General features: G+C 41.2%; 1 protein-coding gene and 1 pseudogene across 3 annotated transcripts in view; both read left to right on the top strand.

Annotated features, from left to right (window-relative positions):
- Positions 1 to 23,278, top strand: part of LOC126470186 (calcium uptake protein 3, mitochondrial-like) — a 657,418-nt gene that overhangs the window by 149,058 nt on the left and 485,082 nt on the right. The gene's annotated exons all lie outside the window — the stretch shown is intronic.
- On the top strand, positions 7,508 to 7,625 carry LOC126471807 (5S ribosomal RNA; annotated as a pseudogene).

The following is a 23,278-nucleotide window of genomic DNA, read 5'->3' as shown; positions in this document are numbered from 1 at the left end:
GTGTGACACAACTAAAAGATGTTCGGAGGTAACAAGATTCAGCTAGAAATGGCTAACGGTAAGTAGGTAAGCAGCGGAAGGTACAAACATAGTACGGAAAACAACTCTGTGTGGGCGGGAATGAGCACATTTGCTACTGAATTAGGAAATTATGTCTGACGAAGGATCAATTACTTATTTAGCAACAGTTAATAAAAGAATGTTTTTATTACAGCTTACGATGTTAGCTAGAGTGCAGTAAACACGGTATAATGAGTCAGAACCTTAATTTTACGCAAACTGATAGCTAAATTTTAACTTGGCTCTACTTACCTTAAAATGGTCTACGTGGAGAACATATCAATAATGCAATCATAAAGTGTTCATTATGGTGCTTGACGATTAAAGGTGTACGAAAAAGCTAACGCCATAGTCATATTACCAGCAACCTACGATACGTCCTACGCAAAAAATTAAATATTGGATATCTTTGTGCAAGACACGTGTCGCAGTTTCTGAATAAGTAATGACCAAAAGTGAACGCAAAAACGAATTCCTTATAAATATTTGGATCGTTTACTAAATAAATCGTTATTACAGTTATTACGTGTGCCCCACATTAACTTCAGAAATGAAAACAGTGGGCGGAAGCCAGCACTTAAAATGACGAAGCCTACTTCATCTCCTGGAAAGGTTACGGCGAGTATCTTCTGGGATGGAAAGGTTTTTTTTTTTTTGTTATCAATTACCTTGCCAGGGTTAAATGAACAACCGGCAAACAGGATGAAACTACGAGGGAGCAGGCCTTAATAGAAAGGAAAAATGCTCCTATCTACTTTGGAAATGGGAAAATTGAGAGATTGGAAGTACAAAGTGATGGAACATCTATCGTATTCACCTCTGCCTTCGAATTATTCTCACGTCTAACGAAACTCGTGTCTGGAAATCTTGAGTGCAATGAAAAAGTTATAACAGTTGTAGAGAATATTTTGCAGACCTTCCGGAATCGTTGCCAGTGGATAAAACGTGGACAATGTGCTTTTACCGAAAGGAAAACTACTTTATAAAAAGAGGCATTTTTCACATAAAATATACAGCTCTCACAGACCGAGGAACTTTCTCCGTGTTTAGTGTAATTACCTGTTCTGATGAGTACTGACAGTATAAAAAAACAAACACACACACACACACACACACACACACAAAGATTTAAAGTTGCTTAATTGGTTCAGAAAGGTGTTGATTACCCAGGAAAGCCCGTTTTCAATAATTTGCCAATAACTATAGAAAGATTAGCTACTTGTGAAGCACAGTTTAAGAGGAGCGAGGAGCAGAAAGGATTTATTGGTGGCCAACTCCTACTCCATTGACGAACCGCTCATTAATAAAAAAATTCCCTGCGGGGTCAGGGATTTTCACCTGCCCCGAGATGACTGGGTGTTGCTGTGTCGTCTTCATCATCATTCATCCACATTACGGTCAGAGGAAGGTAACGGCTAACCACCTCCATTAGGACCTTGCCCAGTACGGCGGTACGCGTCTCCCGCGTCGTTCCCCTACGCTCTGTCAAGAAGCATGGAACTTCATTTCCAAAACAAATTAACTTATATGTTATTAATAATGTCAAAGTGTTACATATAAGCGGACTTCTGCTCATCTTCAGTGCCGTAATGCGGTCTGTTGTTAAATTATCTTACGCACATCGGTGTATATAGATTACACCTTTGTGACGAGTTTCGTATTAATCCTTAAATAAAAATGTTTCAGATATAATGCTTATTCCACTTGTCGTAGTGTATGTGGAAGAAACATAAGGATATCTGTTCTTTTGTATATTTGCGTTAATTATTTTTGTTTCTGTGACATGTTCTACCTTCTTCAGGTTCTCCTCAGTGTGGATGTATTGAATGAAAAGTATAGGGTAAGGTGGTAAAATTTCGATATAGGTACTATTCCCGATCTACGTAAGGTTTCGCGCAATTTTTCAGTTTCGTAGTGTTGATGGCGCTGCCTTTGTGTGGCGTTGCAATGCGGAAGGTTTCTGCAGCTCCTGTCTTTTCCTTGAGTCACCAGTTTGTGCTACAGAGATATAAATTTTTCTTGTTGAGCGGTAAGTGAAGTTACTCAGTTTTATCCACTGTTATAATCTGACTAGTTGCCATGTGCTTGTAAATTCTATATTAGTGAGGTTAGAGACTTGTTTTCCGTTCCCACGTGTTCAAAGGCATCTATACAGAAAGACTGTGTGCCATGTGCTGCCATTTCTTGGTACAGTTCAGTACTATTTACTCATTACATACATTAACATTACACTAATACTTGTTCCATAGATCATGAATACGACATTTCGTAATATTGTGGAGCGTGTCAGTTTGCCGCGCGGGGTAGCTGTATGGTCTAAGACACCTTGCCACGGTTCGCGCGGCTACCTCCGTGGGAGGTTCGAGTCCTCCATCGCGCATGGGTGTGTGTGTTGTCCTTAGCCTAAGTTAGTTCACGGTAGATTAAGTAGTGTGTAAGCCTAGGAACTGATGACCTTAGCAGTTGGTCCCATAGGAAATTACCACAACCGTGTCAGTTTAACATACGTTTTCATTGCACTTTTTTTCTTCGTTTACCGTACTACTTCATATCAAAAAATTCATCTGTTAAGTACAAGGAGTTGTCATTCAGAAATTCTTTTAATTTGTTTATAAGTGTTGGTTGGCTATTTATCAGACTTTTAATGCTATTTGGCAAATGACCAAAGATTTTTGTGACAGCGTAAGCCAACCCTTTCTGTGCCAAAGTCAGATTTAACCCAGAATAGTGAAGATCATATTTTCTTCTAATGTTGTAGCTATGCATTCGCAGTTGTTTTTGAATTCGGATGGGTTATCAATAACGATTTTCATAAGTGAATATATTTATTGCGAAGGTACTGTGAATATTCCAAGTTCCTTAAATAAACGTCTGCAAGGTGGTCTGTGGTGGGCTCCAGCTATTAGTCTGGTTACATACTTTTGAATACTTTTTCTCTTAATGATGCTATAGGAAAACAGTGAATCAAAACAGGCGTAGTACGCTAATTTACTGATATGTTTATCACCAAAATTTCCAATAACCCTAACGGCATAAGTAGCTGAACCTAACTGTTTCAGCAGATCATCAACGTGTTTCGTCCAATTCAATTTCTCATCAATGCACACACTCAGAAATTTTGAATATTCTGCCTTAGCAACAGATTTCTGTTCATAGTCTATACTTATCAGTGGTGTTATGCCATTTACTGTACAGAATTGTGTACAATATGTTTTCTCAAAACTTAATTAGGGTTCTTTTGCAGAGAACCACTTAACTTTTGAAAATGCATTGTTTCAATTTCCTCGGAAAATTCTTGTGTGTTGGGTGTGAGTACTATACTTGTATCATCAGCAAATGAACTAGCTTTGCATTTTTGTGAATATAGAGTGGCAAGTCATTAATATATATTAAGTACAATAAGGGACATAAGACTGAACCCTCTGGGACACCATTCTTGATACCTCTCCAGTTACAGGATTCTGCTGATTTTTTGCAAACTATCTGTACTGTTAATTTTAACCTTGTGAATTCTTCCAGTGAAAGATGAATGAAACCATTTGTGCACTGCCACACTCATACCACAGTACTTAAGCTTATCTAGATTAATTTCATGATTCACACAGTCAGACGCTTTCGAGAGATCACAAAATATCCCAATGGGGATGTTCGGTTATTTAGAGCAATATTTGATCAGTGAAAGCACATAAAACATTTTCTGTTGAAAAGCCATTCTGGAAACCAAATTGACATTTTGTTAGTACTCTATTTTTACAAACATGTGAAGCTGCTCTTGAATACATTACTTTTTCAAGAATTTTGGATAAAGCTGTCAGAAGTGAGATTGGGCGGTAGTTAACATCAGACCTATCCCCTGTTTTATGCAATGGTTTAACTACAGCATATTCCAGTCTATCTAGAAAAACGCCCCGTAGCAGTGAGCTACAACATATGTGGCTGACAATCCTGTTTACCTGTTGGGAACAAGTTTTTAGTACTATGTTGGAAATGCCATCAATTCCATGTGAGCTTTTACTTTTGAGTGAATTTATTATTTTCTTAATTTCAGTAGGAGTGGTGGGTTGAATTTTAATTTTATCACATTACATAGGTATTGCCTCTTCCATATACAACCTTGCATTTTCTAGTGAATAGCTGGATCCTATTTTCTCTACAACACTTAAAGAATGATTATTAAAAGTATTTTGTACTTCTGACTTTTCATTGAGTTCGATAGAAATAGTCTTCCTGTGCTCTCGGCTACCCTTTTTCCCTTTTAACAATATTCTAAATTGCTTTAATTTTACTATCAGAGATGCTAATCCCAGACATAATGCACATACTTCTGGACTTTTTAATACCTTTTCTGAATACAGTGGAATAGTTTTAATAATGGTTGACTGTTTCTGGATCATTACTCCCCCTAGCTATAAGATACATTTCCCTTTTGTGTTTACAAGATATTTTTATCCCTTTAGTAAGCAATGGCTTTTTAGATGGTTTCTTACAATTATGTTTCACTGTTTTGTTAGGGAAACTGTTTTCAAATGGTTCAAATGGCTCTGAGCACTATGGGACTCAACTGCTGAGGTCATTAGTCCCCTAGAACTTAGAAATAGTTAAACCTAACTAACCTAAAGACATCACAAACATCCATGCCCGAGGCAGGATTCGAACCTGCGACCGTAGCGGTCTTGCGGTTCCAGACTGCAGCGCCTGTAACCGCACGGCCACTTCGGGCGGCGGAAACTGTTTTCAAATATACTCACGAAGGCATCATGAAATAAGTTAAATTTTAAATTAGCATCAGGTTCCCTGTCCACCTCATCCCAGTCTAAATGTTGCAAGCTTTCTCTAAAACTTGTAATTATTAATTCGTTAATTGACTGCACTATTTAGGAGGACTGTTTGCACTACCCTATGGAGCTGTGTCGTACTGTAACTAGCTGTGCATCATGATCACAAACCATTTTTAATAGAAAAAGTTTTTATTTAATTAAATATATCTTGATCTACGAGGTGTGGCTAGGAAAAAACCGGACTAGTACTGGTGAAACAATAAAACGAGTGCAATATGGCTGAAAGTCGCGTGGCCTGTCACGTGACTCTCGCTCCGCCTACTGCTCGAGTTTCATCTGCCTCCTGCACTCAGTCTGCCCGTGGCGTCTGTTTTAAGTAGTTGACGTTTTGTCTGTGCTTCGGAAAATGTTGAGTGTACAGAAAGAACAGCGTGTTAACATCAAATTTTGTTTCAAACTAGGAAAATCTGCAAGTGAAACGTTTGTAATGTTACAACAAGTGTACGGCGATGATTGCTTATCACGAACACAAGTGTTTGAGTGGTTTAAACGATTTAAAGATGGCCGCGAAGACACCAGTGATGACACTCGCACTGGCAGACCATTGTCAGCAAAAACTGATGCAAACATTGAAAAAATCGGTAAACTTGTTCGACAAGATCGCCGTTTAACAATCAGAGCAGTGTCTGAGTTAACAGGAGTTGACAAGGAAAGTGTTAGGCAGGTTCTTCATGAAAGTTTCAACATGAACAAAGTGTGTTCAAAAATGGTTCCAAAGTGCCTCACAATTGAACAGAAGGAACGCCGAAGAATGATTTGTTCTGACATCCTGGAAAACATTGAAAGTGATCCCACCTTCTTACAAAATGTTATTACTTGCGATGAATCGTGGCTTTTTACTTACGATCCCGAAACTAAACGCCAATAGATGCATTGGAAAACTCCTGGTTCTCCGCGACAAAAAAAGCACGAATGTCAAAATCGAAATTCAAGGCAATGATGATTGTTTTTTTTTTACATCAAAGGGATTGTGCACATTGATTGGGTACCAGAGGGACAAACAGTGAATCAGCATTACTACATTAGCGTCCTGGCTACCCTACGTGAGCGAGTACGGAGAAAACGGAACGATTTGTGGAAATAAAAGTCATGGATCCTTCACCAAGACAATGCCCCAGCTCACAGTGCGTTGTCAGTGAAGACGTTTTTGGCAAAACACAACATTCCCATCTTAGATCATCCACCCTACTCACCTGATTTGGCCCCCTGTGACTTTTTTCTTTTCCCTAAAGTCAAGTCAGCTTTGAAAGGAACTAGATTTGAGACTGTTGAAGCAGTAAAAGAAAAAGCGACGGAAGTAATGTATGGACTTACCGAAAATGATCTGCAGCATTGCTATGAACAGTGGAAAATTCGTATGGAGCGGTGTAGAGACCGAGGAGGAGAGTACATTGAAGGAGATAACATGAAATTGTAAATAATTGTAAATAAATGTTTTTTCCAGCATCAGTCCGGTTTTTTTCTAGCCGCACCTCGTATAAAAACATTATCTATCAGTGTGCTGCTTTCCTTTACCACCCAAGTAGGAAAATCAATGACTGGTGTCAAATTGAAAGAACCAAGTAATAGCTCAAGGTCAAGCTTTCTATCAGGCTGTTTCAGAAAATCTACATATAAATCCCCAAAAACAATAATTTGCTTCCCTCTGTCTGACAGATAGCACAACAAAGAATCCAAGTTTTTCAAAAATATCTGAAAATTTCCCAATGGGAACTTATACACAGCTACAATTATAAAAGTACAATTATTTAGTTTAAGTTCACACGTACATGCTTCTATATGTTGCTCAACACAACATTTTTTTAATTCTAAATTTTCCACACAATGATAAATTTCAACATGCTTGGCACTTCCTCCTCTCTCCATAGTTTCTACATACGTATGCTGAAAGCTTATATCCACCTACATTTACCTTTTCCATATATGTGACTCTGTGATATTCTGACAGGCATAGTACATGTGTTCCACACTCAGTTTCTAAATCTAAACAGAGAAGAAGCTCATCTATGTTGTTTTTTAATTCCCTATATTCTGGTGCAATATGTAAACATTATTTTTCACTGTACTTTTATGAGAATCTTGTGATGTTTTAACATATCTAATACCTGCTTGTCTGAGCTTCTCATTAAGCTGAATTTCATTCAATGATGAATCATTGGACACTGATCTTAGCGTAAAGAAGAGGTACTCCCATGAATTTCAGTGCCCTTCCTCGTGATTTCACCCTCGCCAATAGCACATTTTCAGTCAGAAAAAGGTACAATTTCGATATCCTAGTACAATTTAGTTCAATGCAGTTCTTTAGTTTAGCCCGTCAAGACTGGTTACAGTAGATATATTATACGCAATTACTACAAATAAACTCTGTGTATTTAAACATAACTTCTCTCGTGAGTTTTTAAAGCAAACCATTATTTTTTCTCTTAGATGCCCCGAAAACGACCATAAAAGAAAATCGACAGTAAATGGAGTCCAGCTGCATTACATGTGGCAATAAAGAGTGTAATGGACGAACATTTGATCCTCCGAGCTGCCTCAGAATTATACGACATTCCTTTCAGCACTGTGCGTGGTAGAGTACAAATTTAAAGACTGCAAATTGAATTATAGCTAACGGCCTTACCGCAGTGGTAACACCGGTTCCCGTCAGATCACCGAAGTTAAGCGCTGTCAGGCTGGGCTAGCACTTGGATGGGTGACCATCCGGTCTGCCGAGCGCTGTTGGCGAGCGTGGTGCACTCAGCCCTTATGAGGCAAACTGACGAGCTACTTGATTGAGAAGTAGCGGCTCCGGTGTCGGAAACTGACATACGGCCGGGAGAACGGTGTACTGACCACATGCCCCTCCATATCCGCATCCAGTGACGCCTGTGGTCTGAGGATCACGCGGCGGCCGGTCGGTTCCTTTGGGTCTTCATGGCCTGTTCGAGAAAAAAAAAACTGAATTATCTCCAACTATAGAAAACAGAAATGGTCATCCAACGATACTCAATTCTGAAACGGAAGATGCTTCGGTTGCGAGCTAACATCCCAAAGATGTTCGGGCCCACATGCGGTTCCTCTTCGTCGAAATGTCTTGGCTCAGACTCGTCTAGGGGTTGAACCGCACGTGTCGCATTACACGCCCTAAATTAGACACTTGTGACCCTTTGGTTAAATTGTCAGGCTGATGGCAAGTTTTCGAAATACAAAGTTAACATATAAAAACAGTAATAATAATAATATCGGAAACCGACGGTCCGTTTTCGCGTCTCCATCCGAACTGTCCCCTTTGGTGTCTCGACCAGACTCGCCCTTTGCCCGTCTCCGGCCGCGTTTCCCACGCGCCGAACATCTTCGCTCAACTGACTAGCGCAGTTCTCATTCCTGAAGCCGTCCATCTGATAGGCTACAGCTTATTCTACATTATTTTACATTTTAACATATTTAAATAATCAAAGCTGACCACTTTCACGTTCTAAATAAAGTAACAATAATATCCATTACAACACGGACCGCACGGCCCCTCCCGCCGGAGGTTCGAGTCCTCCCTTGGGCATGGTGTGTGTGTTGTTGTTAGCATAAGTTAGTTTAAGTAGTGTGTAAGACTGGGGACCGATGACCTCAGCAGTTTGGTCCATTAGGAATTCACACACATTTGAACATATCCATTACATAATAAACGTTAAATTCTTTTACATAAAACCAATTCAATTTACTTCTTAGCTTTGAATGCCACGGCCAGTAGCCTTGCACCAATGTCCTTTCTGATAAATGAATAAAGAACAAAAGTAACTACTATGCACTAAACTTTACAACAAATATTCTATTAACTAATGATTCAATAAGGTGTCATGCTGTCATCGTTCAATGTATTTTGTGTGGAGGAAATGATGATCTGATGCTTAAGTGAAAATACTGATAATTTAAATTTACTATATCTTTTAAACAAATAGTTTCAGAGCTGATATTTACAACGTTTGTCACTTTAACGATGCGCTTCTATAGGAAATGTCGATCGTTAAGATCGACTAAAACATTCAGATTTTAGCATTCAGGTCTTTGTTACAAAACTTGTTAGTTTCACTGTAACAGTAAATCCTAAACTATTATAGATATGATCATTATTCAAGTTTTATTGGGATCACCATGAAAATGTAAGGAGGATGGCAGATTAAAATTACTGTGTCTTGATTCCCTGCACTGCTGCAGAATTAAATACTTTTCAAAAATTTTTCCCTTTATGGCCGATCTTAGGTCCGCCATATTTAACACTGCTACGTCTACTCGGCCACAAACGGATGCTTCTGGGTTTCCCCATGACGTAGGTTCTCGTCTGTCTCACTCACACACTACAGCGCTTAGGCCTCAATAGACAATAGACGCCTGTGAATTTTCCCATCCCGTGGTGAATCTACGCCCTTTGTGGCACTCGGTTTTCGACGACAGTGTTCGTTTCACAATTCCTGTAGGCTGACTCTTTCGGCCATATATTTAAATGAGAGCGCAATGCTCGTTAGCTCACTTAGTTCAGAGAGTTTTATTTCTAGAACAGCGAGGACTAGGTCTGTCGCCACACCAGTTAAGAAGAGCTGCAATGCGATTTGCTGAGAAAAATTATTTGATACATCCATGGAACTTGGAAAGCAAAGTTGCTGGAATCGATTGGTTTAGAGCATTTATTAAGAGACGCGCTGTGAAATCGCGATGATCTTTCACGAGCCAGAGCTGAAGGCTTAAATAAAACAGAAGTAAGTACATATTTCCAGAATTTGGGAGAAATCTTAAAGAAATGTTATTTTTTTGATAAACCCGAGTGTATTTATAATATGAATGAGTCCGGCTTTCCTACTAACAACTGGCCCCCAAAAATAGTTAGTCCTAAAGGTAAGCTAGAAGTTGTTTCACTAACAGACGTAGAAAGAGGACAAAATGTGACTGTTGCTGCATGCTTGAACGCATCTGGTACGTATTTACCTCCAATGGTAATTTTCAAAGGAGTCAGGAAACGCCCTCGTGGTTCCATTACGGAGATAAATCAGGGTACATTAATGAAGAAATGTGTATGATCTGGCTTCGACACTTCAAGAAATATAAAACAGTGGGTAGTCTTACATTTCTTATTATTGACAACCATGCGAGCCACACCAGCTTGAATGCTGTAGGGTACTGTAGAGGAAAATGGGATAGAACTTCTGGGATTGCCTCCACACAGTCCACATGTACTATAGCCGTTAGACAGAGCTTTCTCTAGTCTCTAAAGGCTCAATATCACAGAAATGCAACTGAGTGGATTCACCGTAACCTCAGTGAAAGTGTTACAAAACTATGATTCTGTACTATTTTCTATGACGCCTCGAGCAAAACTGCATCTGTTGGGTATGCAATCAAGAGGTTCCTGTGCACAGGAATAATACCCTTCTGCAAAGACATCGTTCCTGAGAAGAAATTTGCGCCTTCAACCTTATTCGAGGCTCCTGCGTCTTCAGTCCCCAACAATGTTACAGTTGCTGAACAGATCAAAGAAAACTTGAGTCTCATTTCAAGTCGGTACTCCACTCATACGATTATGCTCAGTGGTGACTTCAATCTTCCCCTCGATATGCTGAAAAAATTATACGTTTAAAACCGGCGGCGAGCATAAAACGTCATCTGAAATTGTACTGAATGCTTTCTCAGAAAATTATTTTGAACAATTAGTTCATGAGCCCCCTCGAAGCGTAAATGGTTGCGAAAGCATACTTGACCTCCTAGCAATAAATAATCCTGGACAAGGAGGAACTATCGTGACGAATACAGGGATTAGTCACTACAAGGCATTTGCTGCTAGGCTGAATACCGTAATACCTACAACCATCAAAAAGAAACGCAAAGTATATCTATTTAAAAAAGCTGATAAAAATGCTATTAACGCCTTTTTTAAGAGACAGTCTTCACTTCTTCCGATCTGATCATGTAAGCGTAGAAAAGATGAGAGATGATTTCAAAGAGATAGTATCGATGGCAATTGAGAGATATATACCACATAAATTAATAAGTGATTGTACTGATCCTCCATGGTACACAAAACGGGTCAGATCGCTGTTGCAGAAGCAGCGAAAGAAGTATGCCAAATTTAAAAGAACGCAAGATCCCCAAGATTTGCAAAGATTTGCAGAAGTTCGAAATATATCGCGTACTTCAATGCTTTTAACAATTTCCACAACGAAACTCTGTCTCGGAATCTGGCAGAAAACCCAAAGAGATTCTGATGATACATAAAGCACACTAGGGCAAGAGGCAATCAGTTCCTTCTCCGCGCAATAACAACGGCGAAGTCACTGATGATAGTGCCACTAAAGTAGAGTTATTAAATACGATTTTCCGAAACTCCTTCACCAAAAAAGAAAGTAAATATTATTGAATTCCAATCAAGAACAACTACCAAGATGAGAAACTTAGAAGTAGATATCCTCGGTGTAGCAAAAAAAATTCAAATGTTCAAATGTCTGTGAAATCTTATGGGACTTAACTGCTAAGGTCATCAGTTCCTAAGCGTACACACTACTTTAATCTAAATTATCCTAAGAACAAACACACACACCCATGCCCGAGGGAGGACTCGAACCTCCGCCGGGACCAGCCGCACAGTCCATGACTGCAGTGCCTTAGACCGCTCAGCTAATCCCGCGCAGCCCGGTGTAGCAAAGCAGCTTAAATCACTTAATACAGGCAACGCCTCCGATCCAGATTGCATACCAGTCACGTTCCTTTCAGAGTATGCTTATACAATAGCTCCATATCTGGCAATTACGTACAACCACCCGCTCACAGAAAGATCCGTACCTAAAGACTGGAAATTTGCTCAATACACAATAATACCCAAAAAGGAAAATAGGATTAATGTGGTGTGCGTACTGTAAGACCTTCGGTACACACACCATCAGATTATTTGACTTGTCGCTCTAACAAAGTAGGCGAGTGTCAGCAATATGTCTCGTGGTCTTATCGTGGCGTGTTCATCTTCTGCCGTTAGGTCAGACGATAGAAATGCCACTTAGAGTAGCAGATTGACGGTGACCAACTTTAAAAAGAACTTGATTAATTTTCACACACATTTATTAAAGTAATAAAAAGCATATATAGACGTAACTTGATTCTGGATGCTGTTTACAATTGACAATCTGAAGTTCCTTGGGTCTTGGTACGTTAATCTTATACTCACATATCTCTGATACTTGACAAAGTGTCTATACATTTCTCTTCATGGCTATGTACAGGAATATGATAATCTTACTAGGCGCAGACTGAAACTTGACTAAAGACTGGTACAGACTAACGCAGACTGACTAATCGGAGGTCTGTACACTCGTTATAATACCTCGAGCGTTCAGGTATCACTGCGCGAGTGTGATCCGCGAGGAGAAAAGATTCTACGTTAGCAGCAATATCATTGGTTGCGTTACATATCAGTACGCGGATCGGCGGAAGCAAAATTTGGTCCGTCTCTATGACAGCACCATCTCGTAGTGCGGAGACGGACGAGCGCTGCGCCTGCGCTATTGTGCTTAGCGGGGCGCGCTCTAGTGGGAAAGTTGTGTACGCGCTGACTACGCGGAACTATGTACACAACAATTAATCTGCTGAATTACAGGCCCATATCACTAACGTCAATTTGCAGTAGGGTTTTGGAACATATACTGTGTTCGAACATTATGAATTATCGCGAAGAAAACGATCTATTGACACATAGTCAGCCCGGATTCAGGAAACATCGTTCTTATGAAATACACTTTACACTCGTGACGTAATGAGTGCTATCGAAAGGGGATGTCAAATTGATTCCATATTTTTAGATTTCCAGAAGGCTTTTGACACCGTTCCTCGTAAGTGTCTTCTAACAAAACTGCGTGCCTATGGAATAGCGCCTCAGTTGTGCGACTGGATTCATGATTTCCTCTCAGAAAGGTAACAGTTCGCAGTAATAGACGGAAAGTCATCAAGTAAAACAGGAGTAATATCCGGCGTTCCCCAAGGAAGTGCTATAAGCCCTCTATTGTTCCTGGTCTATATTAACGAAATAGGAGACAATCTGAGTAGCCGGCTTAGATTGTTTGCAGATGATGCTGCCATTTAGCCGGCCGTTGTGGCCGAGCGGTTCTAGGCGTTTCAGTCCAACCGCACTGCTGGTACGGTCGCAGGTTCGAATCCTGCCTCGGGCATGGATGTGTGTTATGTCCTTAGGTTAACTAGGTTTAAGTAGTTCTGAGTCTAGCGGACTGATGACCTCAGATGTTAAGTCCCATAGTGCTCAGAGCCATTTGAACCATTTGATACTGCCATTTACCGTCATCAGATGACCAAAACGAGTTTCAAAATTATTTAGATAAGATATTTGTATGGTGCGGAAAGTGACAATTGACCCTGAATAAAGAAAAGTGTGAAGTTATTCACATGAGCACTAAAAGAAATCCGCTAAATTTCGATTACGCGATAGTCACACAAATCTGAAGGCTGTACATTCAACTAAATACTTAGGGATTACTATTACAAATAGCCTAAATTGGAACGATCACATAGATAATGTGGGTAAAGCAAACCAACGACTGCGATTCATTGGCAGAACGCTTAGAAGGTGCAACAGATCTACTAAAGAGACTGCTTACACCACACTTTTCCGCGGTATTCTGAGTATTGTTGTGAGGTGTGGGATCTGTGTCAGGTGGGACTGTCGGATGACATCGAAAAAGTTCAAAGAAGGGCGGCTCCTTCTGTATTGTCACTAAATAGGGGAGATGGTGCCACAGACATGATACGGGAATTGGAGTGGCAATCATTAAAACAAAGGCGTTTTTCGTTGCGACAGGATCTTCTCATGAAATTTCAATCACCAGTTTTCTCCTCCGATTGCGAAAACATTCTGTTGGGATCCACCTACATTGGGAGAAACGATTATCACGATGAAATAAGAGAAATCAGGGTTCGCACAGAAAAATTTAAGAGCTCGTTTTTCCCGCGCGCCTTTCGAGAGTGGAACGGCAGAGAGAGAGAGAGCTTGAAGGTTGTTCATTGAACCCTCTGCCAGGTACATTATTGTGAATAGCAGAGTAATCACGTAGGTGTGTAGATGAATGAAGCTACTGCCAGTGTTCTGGGAGAAGAGCGTACATCTTTAAAAGATGTAACTGAAGAGCATGGCAAATGCGTAATACCAGTAGCCAGTACCATTTCTCAGCACGATGTTCTCAAGGACATTTTGCGAACTACAGAGAAAAAAGTATCGTCTCGGGAAAGGAAAACACAGGCACCAATTGGGCTCACATCAGATGGAAACCAGAATTACCTCCGCAGCAAGAGAAATCTTTTTCAGCTGGGAACAAAAAAAGAAAGAAACAAATGCAACAAGAACAATAAACAGAAAGTAGGTCAATGAGTAATGATAAAAGAAGTATTAAAAGCTTCAAATCGCCAGCAAACAATGAGAATAATTGTGGATTTCGTTTCTTGAATTATTATAGTGTGGCATTATTGGTAAAGGGTGACTTGTTTGTCTACCAAGTAAGTGATGTTTGGTACCATGAAGTTTGGGTCCGTGCCAGAGGGAAAAGTGCTTTTTATATGTAAGATGTCAATGATTAGAGTTGTACCAAGTTGTGACAACAATTGTAGCTAGTGTGGTACATTTTCGAACAATTTTACTCAATTCTGTAATAATGTCTTACGTTTAAACCAACACTTGTAATGGCGTAATATCTGTGTTACATATTCATTAAACTTCAAAGAACAAGAGCCATAATTTAAATTATTTAATTCCTGAGTATGTTTCCAGTTACAATAGCATTTGTCCGAAATGATCGAAATTGTACCACATTACCCTATCCTGCCTCTATCTTTCCATTGATCTATCTAAAGCCAAGCAGTAAATTGCCGGTTTGAATCTTCATACAGGGCGTACATTTTTAAATTTATTTCAGCTCTCCACGAGCGACTGCATCAGTAATATTATGTCGTAGCATATTGCAACCTCTTAGACTAATCGCAGCTCCATGCCGATTGTAAGCATGTCATAATAATAGTTAATTCTTTGAACAATTAATCGATTGGTGAATAGTATATTGTAATCTGTTGCTCTGTATTATGAGTCTTTGATCAAAAATAACATACAAAAATCAGTTAACATAATTAGATATTTTGTTACGAATGTGCAGTCCACCTGCCGACTGTATCCAAACTAATTAAAGACTTACAACCTCATGATTAGACTCAGGAAAAAAAAACATCTTTTTTGAAGCTGAGGGAACGAATGTCTTCACAACGAGTTTTAGATATTACTGAAACGTTATTTCTTCAGCTTCGTTTTCATCTCAATTCGGTTCTTGTCTCGCCTTCTATTTGTCTTCTTAGGTGATTATTTGTTTCATGTCTGTTTCAGGAAGACACGTGTATCCACAGCCTTTGAAACATTCATTTTGCTCTCTCTGTACTTCCTGAGGGAAAACTTACGATTGTCTAAATCATTGCAGTTGTCTTTGAAACCAGTTCTTCAGTCGAAGCAGCAATCGCCTTCATCCAGTAACCTTGAAGTATCAAAATAAAATACACCTCTTTAAGTCGCTTTTACCGTGACGGATGACTGTTGAAGTGACACCGCCGACGGTCGTTGCATTTCTGCCTCTACGTTAAGATTTACAATATGTGGTATACGCCCCTGCGTTCAACTCGATTACCCGTCCGTGAACAGTTACAGGCAGCATATTTGTGGTGAGAAACAGCTTATGTCAGCACGATCCTTCATTTCGACTTTCACTGTGCGTTTAGCTTAGCTCTTAACGTTCCGATACGCATGTGGCTATCGTTTTAATACTGGTACCATTCTGCCTCGTCACTATTACGCTTCGGCAAAGTAAATGATAGAAGATCGTTAGATATGCGTAGCTATGGACGTTATCGCGAATCACTGGTAATTTACTTCTGTTCTGGTTTTTACTCATATGCAGTCTCGTTCGATCATTTGCGTTAAAAGTAGAAGGCAATGCCCTTAAGTTACCTCAGGCATCATGCTCTAATTCTTAGCTCTCTTAATACCAAAAACCGTTCTGAATTACCGAAATATAGCTTCAGATGTGTTCTACGCACTTATTTCACGCTTAAACTGGGCTAAAAGGGCACTTTTTCTTTCCCAACCTTGCCGTTTGTTTCAGGCGGTATCTTTTAGGCCCTATTTGGTTTCCCCAGATGGGAGTAATTTAGTTAAATGAGCGCCGATGAATCAGAACTGCGGAGACGACGGCGCTAATTGCGATATTCTGGAGACAGATGGCGTCTGGAGCACTCAAAGAGCGCGCCCATGTGCTGCCCGCGGAAGCCATTTCTCGGCATATCGCTTTTCCACGCCTACTGATCCATCACGTGGCTGCCGCCTCGAGTTCCACGTCTGCAGCTGCATCGTGCTCTGTTGCACTGACAGTGCGCTTGTTATTGTTCTGTTGAGAATTTCGAAAACTCACGAAATATGTGCACAGGGCCGGTGAAGTCAGACCCGGTTCTTACCAAAAGTCGTATTGTATTGACTGTGAAAATTTACACTTGTTAAGAGGTGCATTACCGGCATGTGATTCAGAGCTTAGCCAAGTCACATTGAACTCTCCGTATGATTACGAATGCAGGGTGAGTCAAAACAGGCTTCACAACTTTGGAATGCTATATAAATTCATTGAGATAACTTGCAGACTCGTTGGATGTGTCACTTTTTAGTAAACCACCTCAAGTTTCACATAAGTTTCAAGTGTCATTTTGGTTCGATGTGACTACCATTTGTGATGCGGCAAACGCCGTATTGGTAATACGAGGGTCACTCCAAAAGAAATGCACACTATTTTTGTAAAAATACAGTTTTCATTCTGCATGTGTGAAAGTCTTACAGTGTGTAGATACATCCTTCCCGCTTGTTTTCAATCTTAGTTCAACCTGTTCCCGCGAGTGGCGCCGTCACAGCATGTCTTCAAGATGGCTGCTAGACTTGACGTTCGTCAGAAGCAACGTGCTGTCATAGAATTCCTGTGCTGTGAAAACGAGACAGTGGGAAACGTCCACAAGAGATTGAAAAAGGTGTATGGAGATGCTGCTGTCGATCACAGTACAGTTAGTCGGTGGGCAAGCAGGTTACGGGTAGGATATTGACAGTGGCTCACAAAGAAACAAGAAAAACGGTATGCAGCGAACTTTTGGAACAGTACGAGAATGGTGGAGATGAATTTCTTCGAAGAACTGTGACAAGTGATGAAACATGGCTCCATCATTTTTCACCAGAGACGAAGAGGCAATCAGTGGAGTGGCATCATTCAAATTCACCCAAGAAAAAAAATTCAAAACCACACCTTCTGCTAGAAAAGTTCCGAAGGACTCTTGTTTGTGGACATCATGCCAAGTGGAACCACCATAAATTCAGATGCATATGTGACGACACTGAAGAAACTTCAAGCTCGACTGAGTCGTGTTCGACCACATCGGCAAAAGCAGGTTGTTTTGCTGTTGCACGACAATGCACGGCCACATCTCAGTCAAAAAACCATGGAATCGATCACAAAACTCGGATGGACAACACTGAAACACCCGCCTTACAGTCCTGACCTGGCTCCATGTGATTATCACCTCTTTGGGGAACTGGAAGACTCTCTTCGTGGAACAAGGTTTGAAGATGATGACTCCCTTGTGCACGCTGCCAAACAATGCCTCCAACAGGTTGGTCCAGAATTTTACCGTGCGGATACACAGGCGCTGGATCCAAGATGGCGTAAGGCAGTTGAGAGGGATGGAAATTATGTGGAGAAATGAAAATATTGTTCCTAAAGGATGTATCTACACATTGTAAAACATTCAAACATGTAGAATAAAAGATGGATTAAAAAAAATAGTGTGCATTTCTTTTGGAGTGACCCTCGTAAATTTCTTCCCACACTCGTTGCAGCAATTCGGGCGGAACTTGTGCAGCGGCAGCAAAAACTCGATTTTTAAGGTCGGCTAAATTGTTTGGTAGGGAAGGAACATGCACGCGGTCCTTAATGAAACCCCAGAGAAAGAAATCCAGTGGCGTCAAATGTGGTGAGCGAGGTGGCCATGCGACTGGCTTTTCGTGGTCAGTCCACCGACCTGGAAAGCAACTATCGAGGAAATCTCGAAGTTCCGTGAGGAAATGAGGTTGTGCCCAGTCTTGCTGGTAGTAAACCACCCCATCTCTGTCATCGTCATTGATCTGTGGAATTAATAAAAAGTTTTCTAGCATATCCAGATACACAATACCATTGACAGTTCTCTCCATGGAATAAGAAAGGGCCTTACATTTCCAGTTTGCTAAAGGCACAAAACACATTAACTTTGAGGCTGTCACGAACGTGTTCAGGGATGCATACGGATTTTCGCTTCCCCGTTTTCTGTATGCCACAGACATGAAATGTTGACCTATCGCTGAAGATTATTGTGTTCAAGAATGTCTCGCCGTCCTCTATTCGATACAACGTTTCTGCACAGAATTACTCACGAGGAACCTTATCTGTATCACTACTGTGTTGTCCCATCGTGAATCTGTTTGGTTTCAAGTGTAAACGTCTTCGCAGTACTCTCGCAAGACGCATGTCGCGTTGATTTTTGTGGACTGCGGGCAAAGCTCTCCCTAACCTGTTCGACATAATCAACAACATGCGGGTGACCTGATTATTTATCATGTCGCAGTGAACAACCCGACTCAACAAAGTTCTTGTGCCAAGAGTAAATTGTTGGTCTGCTTTGGGGTTCCTTAGCGTATTCGGTGCCACGAAAGTATCCACTTTGTGTACTACGCTGGCGCTCCTGGTGGCGGAATGGGGTACTAAAGCACAACGTCAATCAAACTTTAGGTTCTTCGCTACAAAATGACACATCTTCCGATTCTGTAAGCGGTCTCAATAAATTTCTATATATTTCCAAAGTTGTAAAGTCCTTTTTGACTCGCTCTGTATTATTGCCACAGCTCATGTAGTTACGTAGCAATGACGTCAGAATTACCAGAGATGAGATATAAATACAAGCTAAATGAATAATATTCATTTCCTGGGGTTTCTTCCTTTCGCACAGTCAATATATTGAACGATTCTTTTGTCACCCCTCTTTATAGACTAAATTTTCGCTAATTGGACCTACGTGGCCATTACACGAGAAATGTTGGAGAAATTGATATCTTTCTTGACTTACATTGGAACATGTGCCCTCGGAATTCTGAGAGTAAGGCTGCTCATAATCTGCATACCAATTCTTGTAGCGTCTCCCATTGTAGATTTTAGAGAATTTCTACAGTAGTCTCACACTGAATAGTCAACCCGTTGACGTAGAGCTCCGCTCTTCTTCGAATTTTGTCTCTCTTCCGTTAATCCCAGTTGGTGAAGACCCTGACCGACAAACCGCGCTTAGAAACTGAACGAGTTAGTCTTTTGTAAGCGGCCTCCGCCGTATGTGAATTGCTCTCTTGTAAGGATCACTGCTCACCACGAACCATGGCCTTGTTGCGGTAGAGTGAGTTGGATGCCTCAACGATACAGACAACCGTACCGTCGGTGTAATGACATTGGAGGGTACACGTGGAGAGTCCAAGGTAATAATATGTGGTTCCTGAAAAGGGGCAGCAACATTTGCAGTAGTTGCATGGGCAACAGTGTGGATGATTGGCTGACCTGGCCTTGTAGCAGTAACCAAAATGACCTTATTAAGTTGATATTGCGAACGGCTGAAAGTAAGAGGAAACTACAGCCGTTGCATTTTCCGAGGGCACGTAGGACCTTTATAGCACAAGTTCACTAAAATAAGGGGTAGGTTGATAAGACACATCCAAAAACGTCAGAGAATAATTAACTTGCAGCTGGAGGAAAGTGTCGGGGATAAACATTGCAGAGAGAGGAGAGGGCTCCGCAATAGTAAGTAGGCAGTAACCATGCAGATATGAACAGACTTGAACGGGGCAGGCTAGCATAGGCAGCTGCGTCGAACCAGCTATCAGACTGAATACCACAGTAACAAGGATCACTGAATGCTAATCATGTGATCTAACGAGATATTTTTGTGCCATACGTTTGCGCGTAATACATACACATATATACGCTTTATGTCAGCTGCCAGTATTTGCAGAAAGTGAATATCGTATTAAAGTCTTCCTGCACTTCGCAGCAGTTTTTCTGTTGACAATATTGGGCCGTCTGCGAATAACCAGCTTATCCAAGCGAAGTGGTGCAGTAATAAGAAATTGACCTCGCATTCGGTTTGACGACGATTCATACTTCCGTCCGAGTATTGAGATTTAGGTCATTTCCTTCCTGAACTCCATCTCTACGAACCTCGTCTTTTAAAGAGTTTTTTGGTAGGGAGGACGCAGCAGCACGCTATGTTGGATGGAGAGTCATCGACAGACGTAGAAGTACCCTGCTTTTGTGTTGTGTATTTTAAGGGCCTTGAGGGTCAAGAGTAACATTTGACTGTTCGCACATAATGCAGTTATCTATAATGAAGTAAAGTCTGAAAGAAGCTGCACAAATATTCAATCAGATGTTGATAAGGTTTCAAAGTGATGCAAAAATCGGCCAGAAACATAATATTATCCACTTAGAAAAAGGAAGAACGTAGTATCTTGTGATTATAATATCAGTGAGTCACAGTTGGAATCGTAAACTTTGACAAATACCTGGGCGTAACACTTTGTTGGGACATAAAATGTAGCGATAATATAGGCTTAGTCGTGGGAAAAGTGGGTAGCAGACTTCGGTTTCTTGATAGAACAATAGGTAAATGCAGTCAGTCTACAAAAGAAATTGCTTAAAAATAACTTGTGCGACGCATCCCAGAATATTGCTCAAGTGTTTGGAACCAGTACCAATAAGACCAACAGTGATATTGAACGTATACAGAAAAAGGCAGCGCGAAAAGCCACAAGTTTGTTTGACCTGCTGGAGAGTGTCACAGAGGTGTTTAAAAGAACTGAACTGGCAGACTCTTAAAGACTGACGTAAATTATCTCGGTAAAACCTACTTAACAGGTTTCAGGAACCGGTTTTAAATAATGGCTCTAGGAATTACAAGATGTCCAGCGAAGGAGCCCATGATTTCAAAACAAAATATCTCAAAAACTAAGATGGATAGACGAGTGCACAAAAGATATGTATATTGTGAAATCTGTAAGAATTTTATAGAGAAGTTTCGAAATAGTTCGAAAAGAACTAACAGATGACGCTGTGCGCTGTGCAGCTCGTACAATACCATCGTGCATAATTAAATCGTCCTCTGCAAGCAGTCTTAGCAATCACATCACAATCTTTTCGATATGTCCACCACTTGCATTATGGAGGTGGCGCAAATGAACAATGAAATTTGCTAGTACATCGTGCATTGTCTCACCGGAAATGCATTCAAATGCTAGCCAAATCACCGGCTCATGTTACTCCAGCGTGATTAGATGGTTCCAGTAAAGTGTCTTTTTACTATGCCTCACAAAAAGTAGGCACCAGGAGACAGATCGGGCGAATATGGAGGCCAGTCCATCCCTGCGCCAGTAAATTTGCAATAACCCAAAGCAATGACTATTCCCAAAGTAGCTGTGTAGCTACAAACTGTTCCAAAATTGCAGCGTAATGGTCACTAATGATCGTTTTTCGCATCAAAAAGGGCCAATAATGCCTCTGCCGCATCACCTGCGAACCAGATGCAGCCAACATCGAATCCTCCGATACTATTCATTGTGAGAATCTGGTTAGCAAAGCCAACCCTCTGTCGTAAGACTCGTACGAGTACGGTCTGGTGGCTTTGATTTTGAATGGAAACATGCGTAAGCTGTCTCTCAATATTTTTTGCATGCTGGAACGCTTCAAACCAGCCTTTGCCGCAGTTCTTTGATTGGATTTCCTTCGATTTTGCTAAATAATTCCAGACTCGTGGCGAAATTTTCAGGAGTAACTACAATGCGCCTGGGGCCAACATTCTGCGCTAAATCGTCAGCCAAGCTGCCTGTCCGTTGCAATTTGAGGAACTTGCCATTGGCTTTCTCATCGGATCTTTTCCGACATTAAATCGTGTTTTGAAATCTGCACCGTGTTGCCGTAGGACTGTGTTCTAACCTGTTGTATTCCAGTACCAGAAAAACATGTACAATGAAATACAGGATTCCAAACCCTTCCTTCGGTTCGCTAACATCTTTCACGTTTCAACGGCACTCTCGCTCTTAGTTTCGAGATATTTAATTTTGAACTCAAGGACTTCTTGACTGTACTACAAAACCCAACATATCGCTCCCATAGGGATCGTGAGTTCAAGATAAGATTAATTACAGCACGCACAAAGCCACTTCAACAGGCATTCTTCTCGCGCTCCGTACGTAAATGGAACGAGAGAAAGCCTTAACTGGTACAGTGGGGCGTACCCTCTGCCGTACGCTTCAAAGTGATTTGCAGTGTATAGATCTAGAAGTAAAAAGAAATGGAAAATGAAGAAAATACAGAGATTTGCGATCTGAAAATGACTAAAAGTTCGTGACGCCCTCCATCGGTAAAGCTGGAATCCAATATGACGTCGGCCCACCCTTAGCCTTGATGACAGCTTCCACTCTCGCAGGCATACGTTCAATCAGGTGCTGGAAGGTTTCTTGGGGAATGGTAGCCCATTCTTGACGGAGTGCTGCACTGAAGAGAGGTGTCGATGTCGGTCGGTGAGGCCTGGCATGAAGTCGGCGTTCCAAAACATCCCAAAGGTGTTCTGTAGGATTCAGGTCAGGACTCTTTGCAGGCCAGTCCATTACAGGGATGTTATTGTCGTGTAACCACTCTGCTACAGGCCGTGCGGTGCTCGATCGTGTTGAAAGATGCAATCACCATCCCCGAATTGCTCTTCAGCAGTGGGAAGCAAGAAGCTGCTTAAAACATCAATGTAGGCCTGTGCTGTGACAGTGCCACGGAAAACAACAAGGGGTGCAAGCCCCCTCCATGAAAAACAAGACCACACCATAACACCACCGCCCGCGAATTTTACTCTTGGCATTACACACGCTGGCAGATGACGTTCACCGGGCATTCGCCATACCCACACCCTGCCATCAGATCGCCACATTGTGTGCCGTGATTCGTCACTCCACACAAAGTTTTTCCATTGTTCAGTTGTCCAACGTTTACGCTCCTTACACCAAACGAGGCGTCGTTTGGCATTTACCGGCGTGATGTGTGGCTTATGAACAGCCGCTCGACCATGAAATCCAAGTTTTCTCACCTCATGTCTAACTGTCATAGTACTTGCAGTGGATCCTGATACAGTTGGAAATTCCTGTGTTATGTTTTGGATAGATGTCTGCCTATTACACATCACGACCCTCTTCAAATGTCGGCAGGCTCTATCAGTCAACAGACGAGGTCGGCCTGTAC

Source organism: Schistocerca serialis, chromosome 3, assembly GCF_023864345.2.
Source record: "Schistocerca serialis cubense isolate TAMUIC-IGC-003099 chromosome 3, iqSchSeri2.2, whole genome shotgun sequence".
NCBI lineage: Eukaryota > Metazoa > Arthropoda > Insecta > Orthoptera > Acrididae > Schistocerca > Schistocerca serialis.
The sequence above is the reverse complement of the archived record's forward strand: the minus strand, read 5'-3'. Positions and strand labels throughout refer to the sequence as shown.